The sequence below is a fragment of the Triticum aestivum genome, chromosome 2A (assembly GCF_018294505.1).
Source record: "Triticum aestivum cultivar Chinese Spring chromosome 2A, IWGSC CS RefSeq v2.1, whole genome shotgun sequence".
Lineage (NCBI taxonomy): Eukaryota > Viridiplantae > Streptophyta > Magnoliopsida > Poales > Poaceae > Triticum > Triticum aestivum.
In genome coordinates this window covers 28542403-28565013 of record NC_057797.1, presented here as the reverse complement: position 1 = coordinate 28565013, position 22611 = coordinate 28542403, and the positions used below count along the sequence as shown (strand labels likewise).

The 22611-nt window shown below is 44.8% G+C and overlaps 2 long non-coding RNA genes and 1 pseudogene across 3 annotated transcripts; all 3 read right to left on the bottom strand.

Annotated features, from left to right (window-relative positions):
• Positions 1-689: 689 nt before the first annotated feature.
• On the bottom strand, positions 690-4834 carry LOC123191419 (uncharacterized; annotated as a pseudogene). Its single transcript, XR_006496789.1, has 5 exons — positions 4812-4834; positions 3939-4587; positions 3179-3326; positions 2017-2117; positions 690-1616 (listed from the first exon to the last, which is right to left on the bottom strand). The product of XR_006496789.1 is annotated as an uncharacterized protein (transcript).
• Positions 4835-6178: 1344 nt separating this feature from the next.
• On the bottom strand, positions 6179-7691 carry LOC123184449 (uncharacterized). The gene is made up of 2 exons (XR_006492971.1): positions 7549-7691; positions 6179-6690 (listed from the first exon to the last, which is right to left on the bottom strand). It is a non-coding gene; the product is annotated as an uncharacterized lncRNA (long non-coding RNA).
• Positions 7692-17154: 9463 nt separating this feature from the next.
• Positions 17155-18316, bottom strand: LOC123184448 (uncharacterized). The gene is made up of 3 exons (XR_006492970.1): positions 17999-18316; positions 17480-17622; positions 17155-17232 (listed from the first exon to the last, which is right to left on the bottom strand). It is a non-coding gene; the product is annotated as an uncharacterized lncRNA (long non-coding RNA).
• Between the last annotated feature and the right edge of the window lie 4295 nt (positions 18317-22611).

Here is a 22611-nt window from a genome sequence, read left to right as displayed (position 1 = left end):
TCACAAACTCATATTACAGGTACCAATGTAAAATTAAATGTCTTGTCTTGTAAACCTGCTTTTCTTTTTGTTTAATGGGACCGTTAATACACCGCATACATGCAAGGAAGGGATAGGAAGCTGATTGGAGTGCAATTATGATTACATGCATGCAAGTATTAAATAGTTTGCTAGTTCGGGAAAATATCATTAACTTTGTCTTGATTATTGTTGGTGGCCTTATATAGACGCAAAGTGTATTTTTTATAGTGGCCTTGTATAAGTAAACAGAGGGAGTACTTACTTACCTTGTAGGAAGGGCATGTTTAGGCTAGCTGTGAAGGCAACATATTGAATACATTTTCTTCATCAGCCGGTTGGTGCGGTGATGGAACGTACTACCATGATTTAGTTGGTGACCATGACAAATCCCTTTCTTGCTAGTTATGTTCATCGAGGAAGACAAGTTTAGTTGGTGACCATGACAAATCCACCTCGGTTTAATTTTTTGTACAAAATTCAGGTGTCTGCAAATAAATTTTCCATCCTATAAATTACCATGAAAATCATTCGATTTGCCATGGCTAAAATTCACACATCAGATTTTAGCATTTTCGTTAATTAAACCACAATTGACATAGTAGACTTAAAAGAAACAATCTCCTCTTACTGAAATGTCCAACATCAATTAAATCAAAATGGGCATAGACTTCAAAGGAAGAAAATCCTCTTATTGAAATGTGCAATGCAATGTACATGGTGAGGAGAGGAGAAGCGAACAGATAATAGCAACTCAAAACACAAGCCCAGATCCCTCAAGCTTGTGTTGGACGATGCGGTCCAACTCCTCCCCCATCTCCTGGCTCATGTGGTTTACCCAGTCCCCTACTTCTCCTTTTCTGTAAAACACAGAGTTACTCATGACAATGTTATCACTGAAATGAACGCGGCCGACCTGATTGACTTGCAAGCTGGTAAGTGCCTCAAAGCTGCACAGCCTCACCACCTCCTGAGCAACACCGGACCTCTCCTCCTCCTCGGTCAGTGGGACGCCGAGGAATTTCGCCAGCTTCCTCACAACCTGCGTTGGATCAGACTTGATCTCTTCGTACTTAAGGAAGAGGACGCTGTCCGGCCTTGCCATGCTCTCCCTCCAGTACTCGAGGCAGTGATCCCAGAAGGGGCCATAAGGCGAGAACCCCTTGCAGAACATGCTGAAACATCTGTCCATGGATAGGTCGGTGCCCGGAAACGCCTTGTTCTCGAAGTGCAGCCTTGAGACAAGAGCGTCCTTGGGGTCCCGGCACAGGTACACGACTCGGCAACCGAGTGATCTCATGCCTGGCGGGAGCAACGACATGGGCGTGTGCGTGGCGAGAAGCCTCGGGAACCCAAAGGGGTCGATGTCAGTGTGGCCCGTGCCGGCACCAGGGATCTGGATGAACGGCACGAGATGCTGAGGGTGGTGTGTGAGGAGCGGGTGGTCGATGAAGCCGTAGCGGGATCGGTTGGTTATGGTGAAGGCGAGGGCTTTGAGCCAGGTGGTGCCGCATTTGGGCTGCGTGGCGAGGATGATGTCGTCGGCGCGGGGCACGAAGGCCTGCTTCACGAGCAGGATCCGCTCGAGGTGCCCCGGTCTGAACCAGTAGTTGTGGTATTGAACGAGCGGTTCAGACCACCCTTCTCTAGCTGGAAGTGTGGCTACCAAATTTTTGGGTAAGACATCTTCTTCTTGTGTTGTTGAACTCTTGGTAGTAGCACTCTCTGGATCACTCATCATCAGTGGACCTACTACTGGTTGAGCAGCCATGGCTGAGGTGGGAGGGGAGGTGAGGATGGCTTCTTTCCTTGCAGGAGGGGATGTTGAGGCTGGCTATATAGGCCACATATTGTTTACATTTTCTGCAGCAGCCGGTTGGTGCGGTGATGGAGCGTACTACCTCATTTTATTTTATATATGCACACATTTTCTATCCAGAGAGAAGGCTGCATGATTGCTTACATTTTCTGAATGCATGTGATGGACGTCGCACTCACATGGCTTTTTCCTGCCCGCACGAGACACCGACAGGAGGACTGCGTGCGTGCACGAGAGGCATGCAAAGGATGGTGGATGGCCCATTAAGCTCCATTCCCACCTAAAACATATCCACGAGTAATATATGTTTTTTATGGACTCGAGTAATATATGTTGTCAGCTATGACAATCAATCTGAATCTTCCATATTTTTTGGGAATCACACATATATATTATATAAAACAACAAAAATATCACAACAAATCACAGTTTAGCCCATTTACCGCCTAATTATTCATCCAAGTACGATTCATTCCCGTGTTTCTTTTTTATAAAGAAAGCTCACTCTTCAATTTCATTAGTTAACTAATGTCTTGTTATAAAGAGGAAAACATGAGAAAGCCAAGAAAGGAAACCGAAAAAAAATCCCATCCCTCCTTGCTGCGTCGTCACCGCAAGGAGACGGGAGGAACCATAGCATGCCGGCGCCTACCTCCTCCTCTCCTCCCTTTCTCCCCCACCGCCACCAAAGGCCACCGAGGGGCTAGCCGGCGTCAGGTGGTGCTCCCGGTTGGCGGCACGGTTGGGCGAGCAGTGCTAGGTCCGATACGTGGGGGCAGTTGGTTCGGCGCGATGCGCTGCGTAGCGAGCGGTGTCAGCTATATCCAATTTACGTCTTTTTATAAATCTAGGCGATCTACGTGCGCAGAGCTCATTTTCAGATAGGTTTTCTTTCATGTTTACCAGGGTAATCAGTTAATCTGCCAATCAAACCATGAGTAAAAAAACATATGTAAAATCCCCATAGTCCTTAAATGACAAAAACACAAAATTTCCTCTAACTAATACAAAATGTAGAAAATCATCAAATCATAAATGCCCCTCCAACAGAGATAATAGGAATTCTAAACTAGACAACCCGTAAACAACAACATGCTGCGCTCGAATCAAGATCTGTCGTATGCTCACGATACTCCAAGGATTTCTTATATGTTGACAACCGTGAAATTGCAACGACCAGGGCCCGTAAGAACTGCACTGATTGATGAGACTCATGTAGTATTTGCAATCTGAGTACCGCCATCTAACAAATCAAAACCGTCAACATATACTAAAGTGATTGGACTTTCTTCCAGATTGCGAACTGAGACGCTGAATCTTTGAGGTCCGCTCCAGTTCCACCTGGGAACGCACTTGTGGAACAACGGTGGCGGCGGCGCGGTGCGGCACGGCAGACCAGCCCAATCCGGTAGTTCCTCAAACAATACTGAGAGGTAGGGGGTGAAAGATGGACACAATGAGTTAAGTACGGGTGTGGGCTCCACCGTATCTATTGTGCGCGAATACACACAACAGAAAATCAATTGGCAACTGTTGATTTGACTACGGTACAAGAATGATTTGTATGCACGAATCGCAGGATGTATCCGGTGCCTTTGGGGTACCCGGTAGAAACGGTACCGCTAGTTTTTCATTTCGCACACAACATCGAAATGTGATCTGATTGCTTTACACACAACATCAAGATGTGATCTGTTTGTTGATGAGCATGGCAAATCCAGTTTAGATTATTTTTTGTTAGGAAATTGACGTGCTTGCAAACTAACTTTGACATCCTATAAATTGCCATGAAAATCGTTCGATTTGCCATGTACATTTTCGTTAATTAAACCACAATGTACATAGATTTAAAAGAAACAAACTCCTCTTATTGGAATGTGCAATACGGCGTACATGGTGAGGAAAGGAGAAGGGAACAGACAACAACGACTCAAAACACAAGCCCAGATCCTTCAAGCTTTTGTTGGACGATGCGGTCCAACTTGTCCCCCATCTCGTGGCTCATGTGGTTTGCCCAGTCCCCAACTTCTCCTTTTCTGTAAAACACAGAGTTACTCATGAAAATGTTATCACCGAGGCGTACGCGGCCGACCTGATTGACTTGCAGGTTGGTAAGTGCCTCAAAGCTGCACAGCCTCACCACCTCCTGAGCAACGCCGGACCTCTCCTCCTCCTCAGTCAGCGGGACGCCGAGGAACTTCGCCAGCTTCCTCACGGTGTTCACTGGATCGGACTTGATCTCCTCATACTTCAAGAAAAGAACGTTGTCGGGCCTTGTTACACTCTCCCTCCAGTACCCGAGGCAGTGATCCCAGAAGGGGCCATAGGGCGAGAAGCCCTCGCAGAACATGCTGAAAGCACTGTCCATGGACAGGTTGGTGCCCTGGAACGCCTTGTTCTCGAAGTGCAGCCTTGACACGAGGGCATCTTTGGGGTCCCGACACAGGTACACGACCCGGCAGCCGACCGATCTCGTGTCCGGTGGGAGCAACGACATGGGTACATGCGTGGCGAGAAGCCTCGGAGACGAAAGTGTATGGATGTCGGTGTGGTTCGGGCCGGCGGCCGGGATCTCGATGAATGGCACGACATGCTGTGGGTGGCGTGTGAGGAGCGGGTGGTCGCCGAACCCATAGCAAGATCGGTTGGTGATGGTGAAGGCAAGGGCTTTGATCCAGGTGGTGCCGCATTTGGGCTGCGTGGCGAGGATGATGTCGTCAGCACGGGGCACGAAGTATGCTAGTACTTTCCTTGTCGTAGGAGCATGAAGGGATGTTGAGGCCGGTTATAAAAGCGCCACAGTTTGCTTACAATAATTTTCTGCAGCAGCCGGTTGGTATGGTGATGGAACGTACTGCCTGATTTTATTTTACTAGTATAATGCCCGTGCGTTGCCACGGGCCAATTATATATATATATATATATATATATATATATATATATATATATATATATATATATATATATATAGTACCATTCAAATAAATTGTAATTCATCACGTGGATGTTGCATGCGACTTATGATTGTATTGCTATAAATATCGGTTCTTCTAATACATATTTTCTCGTCCCATATATGGAGAGGGGGTGAAGTGAAGCTGCTGCCACTCACGATGGCGATGTTTGATGATGGTTTTGCGACGTGATTTTTTTTGTACAAACTCAATTGTTCTAATCAGAAATGTTTATTGAACTTGACATAATATGGTTTTCATTCACAGTGACAAGTATTCACTCTCACTCGCTTCTTTTTAGAGCAAAAGGCCCGAACCCAGTTCCTCCTAGAAAATGGGTGACAATGATACCCTTTATAGCCCCTAACAGTGCAACAATGTGATGTGGAAGAACTAAAAATAAAATGCTAAAAGCATGATTTACTAAGGATAACCATTCACATACCTAAACATAGTTCGTCGGTGTCAGCGCTTGATGATTCACAACCGAAGTGACAAGGCACGACGGAATAACATAATAGACAATTAGGAATTGTAGCGTCAAAAGAAATTGGAGCGATTCGAAGAGAAACAAGCGCTCGGTTAAACTAAGGCATCACGATGTCCAGGAATCACGGGCCATCTACGTGCCCTTCTTTTCCTTTTAATTAAGCAGGAGGAGCGGATGTGTGCACAATGACGTAATGTGCCTAGCAGCTAGGTGGACATGCTAATGTGGGGCCATTGGCTAATGAATGTTACTCCCTCCATCCGGAAATACTTATCCTAGAAATGGATAAAATAGATGTATCTATAACTAAAACAAGTCTAGATAAAACCATTTGTAGGACAAGAATTTCTGGATGGAGGGAGTAAGACTGAAAGATTATCATCAATTGTGCACTACATATCTGATCTTTACAATGCAACAAGACCAGGACTCATTTTTAATACAGCAAACAGAACATTAAATTAGAAATTGCGGGGTTGTTTGGTTGGAGGGACAGTAATTAGGGAGGGGTGGTGGGGGATGGATTATGATTTGAGGGTTGAACTCCCACCGTTTTAGAAAGTTTAATATACCTTGGCACTTCATGATGATTCGTCACAGGATGCATTTCAAGATACAAATCAGCCACTCAGAGTTTTTGTCTGTCTTACCAAACATGGAAGTGAAACTAAAACCAGAATTCACATGCCTAATCCCACCATGATCGCCCACCCTGTCCCTATTGATGCCAAAGCCAAACATGCGAGAGAAGATATATAGAACAATGCAATGTTGGACAAAAACTATCTTACATGAATAGTCCATTGTCATTCTCTAACAGCTAGCTTCTGGTTAGGATCACCAAATGTACTACCGGAGAATCAAACTACTAAGATCAATGCAGAGAGAAACTACGCATTTGAAAAGTAGGCAATGATAAAAATAATAATTTAGAACCTCATCATTTGTTGACACCGTATAGCAATTAAAAACACAGAAGATATGTGACTGCTAATTACTCAACAAATGCATTATGGAAGCTTAAGTTCCATCCGTAATACCTGCAATGTTAGGAGTCATCTTAGCCCAAATAGGCATCATGGCCTTCTCATTTATCCAACCAGAAACCTCCTCTAACAAGGCATGGTCCTGTCAAAGGGTGGCACATTTTTAGCTCGGGCATGCCATGTTGGCATGAGAAATAATCTCAAGAGCATCCTATTTAACCAAAAATGTTTCCATTCCAAATTACTCAACGTATTCAATAATCTCATGACATGCAGCTTTGTTGCATCCTACGCAAATATTCTGTCTTTGGTTGCTAGAACTCATTAAGAGTTGTCTCGAGTGTCCGATCACTGATATGTTCAATGTTCTGCCTTAAAATGATTGGACTCCTGGTTGCTCCATTAGTTTCTCTGCGCCCTGAACTGTGCATATAGCAGGGAGTTAGGTTAACAAAATTTACAACATCCAAGGACAGCTACCAGCCATAATTCAAACCAAACAGTTAGCCATAATGTCACATTACAAGACAGACCATTTGTGACATTGGTAAAATTGATGATTGTGTAGGTCCAATGCAGAGTGGTATCATCGATAGTCTTGTGCAGAATGGGACCAATGATGATGAACGACTTGAAAGAAAATGATGCCTCAAAATGTGTGCCAACACATCTAAAAAATATGTAAACTACAAAGATGACATGACGTGGTTTAGCTTTGCAACGGGAGAAAGATATCACACGTCCCTAGTCTAATAAGCAACCCATTGTAAAAATAGTAGCTAGTCCATAGTTATTTAGTAAAATACTAACTGGCCAATTCCTTTGCAAAGAAATTAACAGGTTAATTCTTCATATCTTGTTAATAATTCTGACCTACAAAGAAAACACGTTGCTCTTGTTTTCAGCATGAAGTTACGTACCGGTACAAAGCACCCCTATGCATGTCCCAAAAGAACAATGCCCTATGGCGACATGGGAAATAACATGCGCCATAATGTAATTTACTTAATAATTAAGCACACAAGTCATCAGGGCATCAAAGAGAAGGCAAGAGAGATTTTTAGCTTATCTGCATCAGTACAGCTACACTAAAAGTGGCAACAACGAAGTATTTCAGCATTTAGGTTAGTATCTTGAAAAAGGCCTTGCTCTTGACCTGGTGCCCCAATGCGTCTTTCATGGACTAAAAGAAACAAGAAGCCCATGATGAAAACACCCAGCAACACACAACTATTAAAGGGCCTATGGACTGATTCACAGAAGAGGAAATGTCGGACGTACTTTGTTTCCATGAGGGCCCTGCCGAATCAGCAAATGTCGGACGTACGGCGAACTCTGGCTGAGCGCACCGCTGAACACCATCTCCATTGTCTCCATGAGGGCCGTGCCGAATCAGAATTCTTGCAGTATCTCCAACCATGAGAGTTCAACAGAAGTTGTGATGCAGATCCATCAACATCTAACTGAGTGGTTGAGGATTCGACATGTCATGATGATTTCTTATGGACATCATGATCATAAATAGTGATATCCATGCTATCGGTTAACAGTAGAAAAATATATTTTGAACCAAATACCTGCAATTATAAGAAAATTCGACCATGTTTAATAAAACAAATAAACAATTTCCAAAAATTTATCAAAATTGTGGTTAATTAAATTCTGGGCATATGCTACCCCACTAAATTCTATGGCCAAATGCAAGTGCAGAATGTTGGGGAACGTAGCAGAAATTCAAAATTTTCCTACGTGTCACCAAGATCTATCTATGGAGAGACTAGCAACGAGGGGAAGGAGAGTGCATCTACATACCCTTGTAGATCGCTATGCGAAAGCGTTCAAGAGAACGGGGTTGATGGAGTCGTACTCGTCGTGATCCAAATCACCGATGATCCTAGTGCCGAACGGACGGCACCTCCGCGTTCAACACACATACAGCCCGGTGACGTCTCCCATGCCTTGATCCAGCAAGGAGAGAGGGAGAGGTTGAGGAAGACTCCATCCAGCAGCAGCACAACCGCGTGGTGGTGATGGAGGAGCGTGGCAATCCTGCAGGGCTTTGCCAAGCACCGCGAGATATGAGGAGAAAGAGAGGGAGGGCTGCACCAACAGGCATGGGTGAAAAAGCCCTCCTTCCCCCACTATATATAGGAGGGCCTAGGGGGGGGGGGCGGCCCTAGGAGATCCAATCTCCTAGGGGGCGGCGGCCAAGGGAGGTTTCCCTCCCCCCCAAGGCACCTAGGGGTGCCTTCCACTAGTGGGACTCTTCCCCTTTCAAAACCCTAGGCGCATGGGCCCCTTGGGGCTGGTGCCCTTGGCCCATGTAGGCCAAGGCGCACCCCCTACAGCCCATGTGCCCCCCCGGGGCAGGTGGACCCACCCGGTGGACCCCCGGGGCCCTTCCGGTAGTCCCGGTACAATACCGATGACCCCGAAACTTGTCCCGATGGCCGAAACAGGATTTCTTATATACAAATCTTTACCTCCGGACCATTCCGGAACTCCTCGTGACGTCCGGGATCTCATCCGGGACACCGAACAACATTCGATAACCACATACAAACTTCCTTTATAACCCTAGCGTCACCGAACCTTAAGTGTGTAGACCCTACGGGTTCGGGAGACATGCAGACATGACCGAGATGACTCTCCGGTCAATAACCAACAGCGGGATCTGGATACCCATGTTGGCTCCCACATGTTCCACGATGATCTCATCGGATGAACCACGATGTCAAGGACTTAATCAATCCCGTATACAATTCCCTTTGTCTAGCGGTACGATACTTGCCCGAGATTCGATCGTCGGTATCCCGATACCTTGTTCAATCTCGTTACCGGCAAGTCTCTTTACTCGTTCCGTAACACATCATCCCGTGATCAACTCCTTAATCACATTGTGCACACTATGATGATGTCCTACCGAGTGGGCCCAGAGATACCTCTCCGTTTACACGGAGTGACAAATCCCAGTCTCGATTCGTGCCAACCCAATAGACACTTTCGGAGATACCTGTAGTGTACCTTTATAGCCACCCAGTTACGTTGTGACGTTTGGCACACCCAAAGCATTCCTACGGTATCCGGGAGTTGCACAATCTCATGGTCTAAGGAAATGATACTTGACATTAGAAAAGCTTTAGCATACGAACTACACGATCTTTGTGCTAGGCTTAGGATTGGGTCTTGTCCATCACATCATTCTCCTAATGATGTGATCCCGTTATCAATGACATCCAATGTCCATGGTCAGGAAACCGTAACCATCTATTGATCAACGAGCTAGTCAACTAGAGGCTTACTAGGACATGGTGTTGTCTATGTATCCATACATGTATCTGAGTTTCCTATCAATACAATTATAGCATGGATAATAAACGATTATCATGAACAAGGAAATATAATAATAACTAATTTATTATTGCCTCTAGGGCATATTTCCAACAGTCTCCCACTTGCACTAGAGTCAATAATCTAGTTCACATCGCCATGTGATTAACACTCACAGGTCGCATCGCCATGTGACCAACATCCAAGAGTTTACTAGAGTCAATAATCTAGTTCACATCACTATGTGATTAGCACTCAATGAGTTCTGGGTTTGATCATGTTGCTTGTGAGAGAGGTTTTAGTCAACGGGTCTGAACCTTTCAGATCCGTGTGTGCTTTACAAATCTCTATGTCATCTCCTAGATGTAGCTACCACGTTCTATTTGGAGCTATTCCAAATAACTGTTCTACTTGGAGCTATTCTAAATTGCTGCTCCATTATACGTATCCGGTATCTCTACTCAGAGCTATCCGGATAGGTGTTAAGCTTGCATCGACGTAACCCTTTACGACGAACTCTTTTACCACCTCCATAACCGAGAAACTTCCTTAGTCCACTAGTTACTAAGGATAACTTTGACCGCTGTCCTGTGATCCATTCTTGGATCACTCTTGTACCCCTTGACTGATTCATGGCAAGGCACACTTCAGGTGCGGTACACAGCATAGCATACTGTAGAGCCTACGTCTTAAGCATAGGGGACGACCTTCGTCCTTTCTCTCTATTCTGCCGTGGTCGAGCTTTAAGTCTTAACTTCATACCTTACAACTCAGGCAAGAACTCCTTCTTTGACTGATCCAACTTGAACACCTTCAAGATCATGTCAAGGTATGTGCTCATTTGAAAGTACCATTAAGCGTTTTGATCTATCCTTATAGATCTTGATGCTCAATGTTCAAGTAGCTTAATCCAGGCTTTCCAGAAATTCTACGTCATTTCTGATCAACAATATGTCAACAGCATATACTCATCAGAAATTCTATAGTGCTCCCACTCACTTCTTTGGAAATACAAGTTTCTCATAAACTTTGTATACACCCAAAATCTTTGATCATCTCATCAAAGCATACATTCCAACTCCGAGATGCTTACTCCAGTCCTTAGAAGGATTGTTGGAGCTTTGCATACTTATTAGCATCTTTCAGGATTGACAAAAACCTTCCGTTTGTATCACATACAACTTTTCCTCAAGAAAATCGTCGAGGAAACAATGTTTTGACATCCTATCTGCAAGATTTCATAAATAATGCAGTAATCGCTAATATAATTCCAACAGACTCTTAGCATTGCTACGAGTGAGAAAGTCTCATCGTAGTCAACTCCTTGAACTTGTAGGAAAACATCTTAACGACAAGTCGAGCTTTCTTAATGGTGACATTTACCATCATTGTCCGTCTTCCTTTTAAAATCCATATGTACTCAATAGCCTTACGACCATCGAGTCGTTCTGCCAAAGTCTACACTTTGTTTTCATACATGGATCCTCTCTCGGATTTTATGGCCTCGAGCCATTCATCAGAATCCGGGCCCACCATCGCTTCTCCATAGCTCGTAGGTTCATTGTTGTCTAGCAACATGACTTCCAAGACAGGATTACGTACCACTCTGAAGTAGTACGCATCCTTGTCATCCCACGAGGTTTGGTAGTGACTTGATCTGAAGTTTCATGATCACTATCATAAGATTCCACTTCAATTGGTGTAGGTGCCACAGGAACAACTCTTTGTGCCCTACTATACACTAGTTGAAGTGACGGTTCAATAACCTCATCAAGTCTCCACCATCCTCCCACTCAATTCTTTCGAGAGAAACTTTTCCTCGAGAAAGGACCCGATTCTAGAAACAATCCCTTATTGCTTTCGGATCTGAGATAGGAGGTATACCCAACTGTTTTGGGTGTCCTATGAAGATGCATTTATCCGCTTTGGGTTCGAGCTTATCAGCCTGAAACTTTTTCACATAAGCGTCGCAGCCCCAAACTTCTAAGAAATGACAGCTTAGGTTTCTCTAAACCATAGTTCATATGGTGTCATCTCATCGGAATTATGTGGTGCCCTATTTAAAGTGAATGTGGTTGTCTCTAATGCCTAACCCATAAACTATTGTGGTAATTCGATAAGAGACATCATGGTATGCATCATATCCAATAGGGTGCAGTTATGATGTTTGGACACACCATCACACTATGGTGTTCCAGGCTGTATTAGTTGTGAAACAATTTCCACAATGTCTTAATTCTGTGCCAAACTCGTAATTCAGATATTCATCTCTATGATCATATCATAGACATTTTATCCTCTTGTCACGACGCTCTTTCAACTTCACCCTGAAATTACTTGAACCTTTCAATAATTCAGACTCGTGATTCATCAAGTAAATATACTCAACATCTACTCAAATCATCTGTGAAGTAAGAACATAACGATATCCACTACATGTCTCAGCACTCATTGGACTGCACACATCAAAGTGTATTACTTCCAACAAGTTGCTTTCTAGTTCCATTTTACTGAAACCGAGGATTTCAGTCATCTTGCCCATGTGGTATGATTTGCATGTCTCAAGTGATTCAAAATCAAGTGAGTCCAAACGCTCCATTTGCATGGAGTTTCTCCATGCATATACACCAATAGACATGGTTCGCATGCCTCAAACTTTTCAAAAACGAGTGAGCCCAAAGATCCATCAACATGGAGCTTCTTCATGCGTTTTATACCGATATGACTTACGTGGCAGTGCCACAAGTAGGTGGTACTATCATTACTATCTTATATCTTTTGACATGAACATGTGTATCACTATGATCGAGATTCAATGAACCATTCATTTTAGGTGCAAGACCATTGAAGGTATTATTCAAATAAACAGAGTAACCATTATTCTCCTTAAATGAATAACCGTATTGCGATAGACATAATCCAATCATGTCTATGCTCAACGCAAACACCAATCTCAATGGTAGAGGGAGCGTGCGATGCTTGATCATATCAACATTGGAGACACTTCCAACACATATCGTCAGCTCACCTTTAGCTAGTCTTCGTTTATTCCGTAGCCTTTTGTTTCGAGTTACTAACACTTAGCAACCGAACCGGTATCTAATACCCTGGTGCTACTAGGAGTACTAGTAAAGTACACATCAACACAACGTATATCCAATATACTTCTACCGACCTTGCCAGCCTTCTTATCTACCAAGTATCTAGGGTAATTCTGCTCCAGTGGTTGTTCCCCTTATTACAGAAGCACTTAGTCTCGGGTTTGGGTTCAACCTTGGGTTTCTTCACTAGAGCAGCAACTGATTTGCCGTTTCATGAAGCATCCCCTTTTGCCCTTGCCCTTCTTGAAACTAGTGGTTTCACTAACCATCAACAATTGATGCTCCTTCTTGATTTCTACTTCGGTGTCAAACATCGCAAATATCTCAAGGATCATCATATATGTCCTCGATATGTTATAGTTCATCACGAAGCTCTAGCAGCTTGGTGGTAATGACTTCGGAGAACCATCACTATTTCATCTGGAAGATCAACTCCCACTCGATTCAAGCGATTGTTGTACTCAGACAATCTGAGCACAAGCACAATAATTGAGCTTTTCTCCTTAGTTTGTAGGCTAAGAAAATCATCGGAGGTCTTATACCTCTTGACGTGGGCACGAGCCTGAAATCCCAATTTCAGCCCTCAAAACATCTCATATGTTTTGCGACATTTCAAAAACATCTTCGGTGCCTCAACTCTAAACCGTTTAACTGAACTATCACGTAGTTATCAAAATGTGTATGTCAGATGTTCGCAACATCCACAGACGATGTTCGAGGTTCAGCACACTGAGCCGTGCATTAAGGACACAAGCCTTCTATGAAGCAATGAGGACAATCCTCAGTTTACGGACCTAGTCCGCATAATTGCTACTATCAACTTTCAACTAATTTTTCTCTAGGAACATATCTAAACAGTAGAACTAAAGCGTGAGCTACGACATAATTTGCAAAATCCTTTTTGACTATGTTCAGGATAAACAAGTTCATCTTATGAACTCCCACTCAGATAGACATCCCTCTAGTCATCTAAGTGATTACATGATCCGAGTCAACTAGGCCATGTCCGATCATCACGTGAGACGGACTAGTCAGCATCGTTGAACATCTTCATGTTGATCGTATCTGCCATACGACTCATGCTTGACCTTTCGGTCTCTGTGTTCCGAGGCCATGTCTGTACATGCTAGGCTCGTCAAGTTAACCCTAAGTGTTTTGCATGTGTAAAACTGTGTTACACCCGTTGTATGTGAACGTAAGGATCTATCACACCCGATCATCACGTGGTGCTTCGAAACGATGAACTTTAGCAATGGTGCACAGTTAGGGGAGAACACTTCTTGAAATTGTTGTAAGGGATCATCTTATTTACTACCGTCGTTCTAAGTAAACAAGATGCAAAACATGATAAACATCAAATGCAATCAAATAATAATAGTGACATGATATGGCCATTATCACACAGCTCCTTTGATCTCCATCTTGGGGCTCCATGATCATCTTGTCACCGGCATGACACCATGATCTCCATCATCATGATCTCCATCATCGTGTCTCCATGAAGTTGCTCGCCAACTATTACTTCTACTACTATGGCTAACGCGTTTAGCAATAAAGTAAAGTAATTTACATGGCGTTTCTCAATGACATGCAGGTCATACAAAAATAAAGACAACTCCTATGGCTCCTGCCGGTTGTCATATTCATCGACATGCAAGTCGTGATTCCTATTACAAGAATATGATCAATTTCATACATCACATATATCATTCATCACATCCTTTGGCCATATCACATCACATAGCATACCCTGCAAAAACAAGTTAGACGTCCTCTAATTGTTGTTTGCATGTTTTACGTGGCTGCTATGGGTTTCTAGCAAGAATGTTTCTTACCTACGCAAAAACCACAACATGATATGGCAATTGCTATTTACCCTTCATAAGGACCCTTTTCATCGAATCCGATCCGACTAAAGTGGGAGAGACAGACACCCGCCAACCACCTTATGCAACTAGTGCATGTTTGTCGGTGGAACCGGTCTCACGTAAGCATATGTGTAAGGTTGGTCCGGGCCGCTTCATCCCACGATGCCGCCGAATCAAGATTGGACTAGTAACGGTAAGCATATTGAACAAAATCAATGCCCACAACTACTTTGTGTTCTACTCGTGCATAGAATCTACGCAATAGACCTAGCTCTGATACCACTGTTGGGGAACGTAGCAGAAATTCAAAATTTTCCTACGTGTCACCAAGATCTATCTATGGAGAGACTAGCAACGAGGGGAAGGAGAGTGCATCTACATACCCTTGTAGATCGCTATGCGGAAGCGTTCAAGAGAACGGGGTTGATGGAGTCTTACTCGTCGTGATCCAAATCACCAATGATCCTAGTGCCGAACGGACGGCACCTCCGCGTTCAACACACGTACAGCCCGGTGACGTCTCCCATGCCTTGATCCAGCAAGGAGAGAGGGAGAGGTTGAGGAAGACTCCATCCAGAAGCAGCACAACGGCGTGGTGGTGATGGAGGAGCGTGGCAATCCTGCAGGGCTTCGCCAGGCACCGCGAGATATGAGGAGAAAGAGAGGGAGGGTTGCACCAACAGGCATGGGTGAAAAAGCCCTCCTTCCCCCACTATATATAGGAGGGCCTAGGGGGGCGCCGTCCCTAGGAGATCCAATCTCCTAGGGGGCCGGCGGCCAAGGGAGGTTTCCCTCCCCCCCAAGGCACCTAGGGGTGCCTTCCACTAGTGGGACTCTTCCCCTTTCAAAACCCTAGGCGCATGGGCCCCTTGGGGCTGGTGCCCTTGGCCCATGTAGGCCAAGGCGCACCCCCTACAGCCCATGTGCCCCCCCGGGGCAGGTGGACCCACCCGGTGGACCCCCGGGACCCTTCCGGTAGTCCCGGTACAATACCGATGACCCCGAAACTTGTCCCGATGGCCGAAACAAGATTTCCTATATATAAATCTTTACCTCCGGAACATTCCGGAACTCCTCGTGACGTCCGGGATCTCATCCGGGACTCCGAACAACATTCGATAACCACATACAAACTTCCTTTATAACCCTAGCGTCACCGAACCTTAAGTGTGTAGACCCTACGGGTTCGGGAGACATGCAGACATGACCGAGATGACTCTCCGGTCAATAACCAACAGCGGGATCTGGATACCCATGTTGGCTCCCACATGTTCCACGATGATCTCATCGGATGAACCACGATGTCAAGGACTTAATCAATCCCGTATACAATTCCCTTTGTCTAGCGGTACGATACTTGCCCGAGATTCGATCGTCGGTATCCCGATACCTTGTTCAATCTCGTTACCGGCAAGTCTCTTTACTCGTTCCGTAACACATCATCCCGTGATCAACTCCTTAATCACATTGTGCACACTATGATGATGTCCTACCGAGTGGGCCCAGAGATACCTCTCCGTTTACACAGAGTGACAAATCCCAGTCTCGATTCGTGCCAACCCAACAGACACTTTCGGAGATACCTGTAGTGTACCTTTATAGCCACCCAGTTACGTTGTGACGTTTGGCACACCCAAAGCATTCCTACGGTATCCGGGAGTTGCACAATCTCATGGTCTAAGGAAATGATACTTGACATTAGAAAAGCTTTAGCATACGAACTACACGATCTTTGTGCTAGGCTTAGGATTGGGTCTTGTCCATCACATCATTCTCCTAATGATGTGATCCCGTTATCAATGACATCCAATGTCCATGGTCAGGAAACCGTAACCATCTATTGATCAACGAGCTAGTCAACTAGAGGCTTACTAGGGACATGGTGTTGTCTATGTATCCATACATGTATCTGAGTTTCCTATCAATACAATTATAGCATGGATAATAAACGATTATCATGAACAAGGAAATATAATAATAACTAATTTATTATTGCCTCTAGGGCGTATTTCCAACACAGAATTGGTGAAACAAATTAATTCCTACATTTTCACCACTAAACAAATCACAATTAGTCACACTGATCACACTCATACCCCTGGGTAGCTATCCAAACTGAATCCCCGGTCAGTTAATCACCAGAATTTACCAATTAAGAATTCAAAACACACTCACCCTCTCATTACTGCATGTTTGACGTGTAATAATAGTCATGATAAAAGACTTGGAATTTGCAGAGTAACATATTTCCCTTCTCGCCTCCAAACACACTCATCCAAGAATTAATAGCTTAAATACCAAACTGGGACTACTCAAGCTAGCTAGTTTGCTCTAGTTTGTTAGCTAATCATGGAGTGTGCGTAGACCTAGCTGGTCTAATTGATGGGCTGAAGCCAAATGCCAGTGCGTTGACACGAAATCATAAAATATAGACACAATGATCAAATTATTCTTTTAATTCAAAAATATGTTGTAAGCATGATGGCATCTGGTTTCCATCATACAACGACAAATACTTGTGCATTGGTATAGGTCTTCAATAAATAAAGCATTAGTAAGATAACACAAGTTATTGCATGTCTTCTCCCTTTCACTCTCTTTGTCTATCACTTGGCTTCCATTCTCCCTTTCTCTTTCTCCCTCTCCACCTGCTCCTTGACACAATGCTATCACTATTGGTGAAGCTATGAATTAGGGATGAGTGCAATCAGAACAATTATATTATCATTAAGGGTTAATTCAGAGTTAAACTGAATTCTGATTTCTAAATCATCAAATACAGAGTTGATTACAAGGTGAGCAAACAAAAAACAAAATTTACAAAGAGAAAAAAATCTAAAAGATATACAGGAGTAGCCAAATGTAACATCAGGAACCAATTCCCCAAAAGAGATTTAAACTGCATTTTGGTACCTATGAGATCACAGGAGCAGGCCATCAGCGCTGACAGTTTCATTTTCATGGTTGAAGATCATAGCATTGCGTCACTTCGAGAAATCCGTACATTCCTCGAGAAATGATCCCAGGAAATGAATAACAAGATGGAGCATCAACTTCTGTAATAGAAAAATAATACAAAAGAATAAAGCTCTGAAAAAAAATCTTACTTGCTCACATTGAGAGATAAAACGATAGTGTGTTGTTACTGTCCAGGTTGACAATTATAGACTCATCAATAGCAAGTGTAGTCTTAATTTATAGAAGGACAATATAAATCTTGTATATAGAACTCATTCAACAGGTTTAGGAGCCTAAATGTAAGAACATGTATTGACATATCTTTAGTATTATAAATGAAGATAATTTTATGGTCTATTGACGCCATTTGATAAATTAAAAAGAAGGTTCTTACCTGCCGCTGGGATGTGAACTATTGTCTAGAATTTCAGATAACCATGCACAGTATTTGGTCGAGTATCGGTGTGAACTCACACATGCACACACACACAAACAAAGAAGCCCTCGTCCAACCCGGAAAGGAAATCTTGCCCACGCACTCCGCAGGCGAGCTCGTCCAATCTCACTGCCACTCCGTCTCCCTGGCTGCCGTCCTCCGCCTCCATCCCTCGCCTCTCCACCTCCCCCATCCCCATGCTGCTTTCATCGACAACCACCCATTGCCGCTGCCTTCGATGTGGTTACCTTCACCACTGCCACTGCATCACCATGCCTCGCCATAATCTCCATGCCCTCATTGGTCACGTCCACAGATCAAATAGTAGGACCTACAAACTGGTTATACGCCCAAAAACTCAGCATGCAAGATCAATGTAAAACCAAACAAGATTCTGCAAACTGAACCACATATAACTCCCATGCAAAGAAGGGTACTCTGCATCAGTTCCATAGTCACATGATAGACAATAGATACTGATTTCCTATCAGATGAGTAGACAATGTTGCGAACCTCCCCATGCAATTCTGCAAAGGGTTACAAAATCGTGGAAGGAAATTTGGGGAAACAATTGAACTCCTCCTAATGAGCTAATTACGTCCTCACTCTGCCTTAATGTGACGACGACTTGGCTACCTCTGCTCTCATGGCCCCTCAAAACTTCGATGCTGAAGCAGGATGAGTTGTACTGAATGAATGTGGCAGTTTGGTTGTCGTACATGTTTTAGTGCAGACAATTTATACCTAACACATTGATGTATCATGTACTCCCTCCGTCTCAAAATAAATGTTTCAACTTAGTACCAAGTTTAGTATAAAATTATACTAAGGTTAAGACACTTATTTTGGGACGGAAGGACTATGATACTCAATGGTGGAGAACAAACTGATTTCAAGGATGCATCACATGATTACAAACTTTGAGAAGCATAATTAGATGCTTGTGATCGTCACAATGTAGAAAACTGATGCTTTTGTTCAAGTGCGTCAACCGAAGAATTGCAAATTAATGGAATTTGTATGTGTTGTCAGGTGTGATTGATGACGTGCTACTTTTGCACGTCGTCGTGTAATGGCAAAACTGATGCTTTTAGTTGCTTCCATCTCAGCATGTTGTTGATCTCCTGAAGCACACTATGGTAGCAAGCATCAGCATTGAATGAGACCCAGCTGGCGGAGAGTAAGGGATGGGTTCAACAAGGGCATCAGATCAGACCTCAGGGAGACCTCCGAAGGCATTCAACCACGAGATCATGACCTGATCTATGGCGTGGGCATGCCCGAGGGCAGCCCGAGCACGACCTGGTCGAGGACGTACCTGGAGACGGTGGCGGCGCTCCTATCCCTACGGTGACGCACTGAACTACACAGTAGGGTAAGCTGAGCGCCTACCTGTAGCCGTCGCCTGCTTTCCTCCATGGACTCCGCTCCTCCTCCACCCTCTGCTTCTCCCTTGCGGGCCTCTGCGTCAGAGTCTCCGACCTGGATCTAGGAAGCGGAGACGCCCCCACCGAGGCATCCGACGAGTACGGCCGGTCGGCCGCTACCACATCCAACGAGACCCTCCTGAGGTGGGGATGAATGGTGGGAGCTTCAGCCCCCCACCTCCTCCTCGGCTCCCGGCGCTGCCCGCCCCCCATCTCCTCCCCCGATCCCTCCGCTTCTAGGGTTCTAGGGTTCTAGGGTTCACCACCGCCACCGCTCCTCCGCTTCTAGGGTTCACCACCACCACCGCTCCTCCGCTTCTAGGGTTCGGCGAAGGGACGAAGGGCGGCGGCGGGCGAACGAGAGCAGAGATTCGTGCGTGCGAGTGTTTCTCGTTCGAGGGCAGGAGACCTAGCGCTACGTGCGGGCGATTGGTTCTGCATTTTTTTTCGCTGGTTAATTTTCGCTGGTTAATTTTTGTCGGTTAATTTTCGTAGATTTTTTTCGTTCGTCTGTCTTGGTGCGACGGGATGTTAGGGCCTGGAGTGCGTGGGGGCGGGCGGGGGATTCGGCTTGAGGTTTTTTTGGTTCTATGCGGCTTACCGTGAGACGGGAGGTTGGGCGTGTGCGGGACTCGATCGCGGGGTTTTCCTTGGTTTTTCGCGGCTGAGAGGGAGGTGGGAGGAAGTATCAAAGAAGTACCAAAAAAGACCGGGTGAGGTGGGTCGAAAATAAAACCCGGAACGCGACCTACCAACTGAGACATTAGGAATAGAGATACGGTATATTATACACACACTTTTTCCCTAAGAGAAGGCTACATGATTGCTTACATTTTCTGGACGCATGCGGTGAACACGTGGCACTCACATGGCTTTGTCCTGGCCGCACGAGAGGCACGGCAAATGATGGTGGATGGTCACATGCAGCTTCAATCTCCATGCCCGCCTAGTAAAACATATCGATGAGTAAGAGCATGTACATCCGGGCTCACCGAACCTCCTTATGCGTATGGCGGACGCCCCATGACCGGTCAAAAAAAAGCTACACAGATAGACTCCTCATGCTAGTCCTATATGCCCAAGCTGACCGGCACTGCTCATATCCAGTTTAAAGTAAGCCGGACGGCGACCCCCAACCCTAGCCGCATTCATTTCCCTCCCTCTCTGCACCGCCACCCTAGCCGCATCCACTTTCCTCCCTCTTAGCTCGCCGTCTGTCGACAACCATGGCCCGGCAGAGGGTGACGACATACATCATGTTCACGGCAGGGTGGTGCCTTGAGCTGCTCGAGGAGATCCGGGGTAGGCGCAAAGCCCGGATTAAAGTCGGCCTGCCTCTGGACTCGCCGGAGTCGGAGGAGGAGCTGGCTGAGTAGCAGCCTTAGGCGGAGCCAAAGGAGGAGGATGCCATGGAGGATGCGGAGCCGGCTGCGGGCTACACAATGGAGGACACGATGGAGGATTTCGAGGTGGCCCACCCAAGCGGAGGAGGCGGCAGAGCTTGTAGCCATCCTCGACTCCATCCATTCGGAGGCCGAGGTGGAGGCCGCCGCTGCTTCCTCTACCAGCGGAGGGCGGAGATCAACGAAATCTTCGTCTACATAGAGTCCGACGATGAGCTGAAGTTGCCGCATGTAGCTGATACGTTCATTTTGCATCATTATTTCGTATTGTAACTAATATTATTTCAATGATGTATTTCACATTATGGTGCAATTCTAATGATTTTTCTCTCTTAACTTGTGATACGTTCATTTTGCATCATGTTTTTCTACTATTATTTTTATTGCTTTAAAGTTATATTTCACTTTTGATGCAGTTCTAATGCCTTTTCTATCTCAAGTTGTAAGTTATATCACAATAGGGAGATTGTCGGCGGCTGGAATTATGAGGTTGAGAAGAGCTACAACAAAAATAGCTATTCTTCGGAGCTCCAAATGACCTGAAAACTTACAAATATTTATTTTGGAATATATATATATAATATTAAAAGAATAATATACCAAAAAGACTCACCATGGGCCCACAAGCTCAGGGGGCGCCTCCTCTCCCCTGGGATGCACCATGTGAGCTTGTGGGGCCCATGGATGTCCATCAGTGCCCATCTTCTGCTATATGAAGCCATTTGCTCTAGAAAAACAATCAGTAGAAGATTTTTGGGACGAAGCATCGCCGTCTCGAGGCGGAACCTGGGCAGGAACACTTTTGCTCTCCGCGTAGCAACTCCACCAGAGAAACTTTCCTCCGAGAGTGGGAAATTGAAGCCATCACACTAGTAGAAAACAGACCTTTCGTCCGCCCCTTTAGTCCCGGTTTGATTACGGCCCGGGACTAATGTGACCATTAGTCTCAGTTCCAGTGGCTAGGAGAGGTCGGGGGCACGACCACCGTTAGTCCCGGTTCATTTGTTACCTATAGTCCCGGTTTGTCATACAAACCGGGACTAAAGGGGTGGCGGCAGGCTGGCGTCTCATCATAAGAGGACTCATCTCCATCAACATCTTCACTAGCATCATCTCATCTTTAAACCCTAGTTCATTTCGTGTGTCCAATATTTGTCTCAAATCTTAGATTGATACATGTGGGTTGCTAGTACTGTTGATTATATCTTGTAGTTGATGCTAGTTGGTTTACTTGGTGGAAGATTATACGTTCAGATTGCTAATTACATATTTATATCATGATATCATGAACATGAATATGATTTGTGAGTAGTTATGTTTGTTCTTGAGGACAAAGGAGAAGTCTTGTTATAAGTAATCATGTGAAGTTAATTTTTGTTCAATGTTTTGATGATGTGTTGTGTTGTTCTTTCTCTAGTGATGTCGTGCGAATGTTGACTGCATGACACATTTCCATGTTTGGTCCTAGGGGAAGGCATCGTGGAATTAGTTTGTAGATGATGTGTTGCGGGAGTGGCTGAAACCTAAACCCCGGTTTATGAGTTGTTCAGTAAGGGGCTGTTTTGGATCCATATGTTTAATATTATGGTAAGATTTATCTTAACTCTTTTATTATAGTTGTGGATGCTTGCGAGAGGGCATAATCACAATTAGGCTTTTTGTTCAAGTAAGAACAACACTTCAGCTCTAGTCCACCCGCATAACAACTTACCAAAGCAGTGAACATGGGTCAATGAATCATGCTGAGAGTAACTAGATGAAATTCCCGTGTGTCATCGAGAACGTTTTAATCACTATAAGAAATGCGTCCGTCTTATGCAA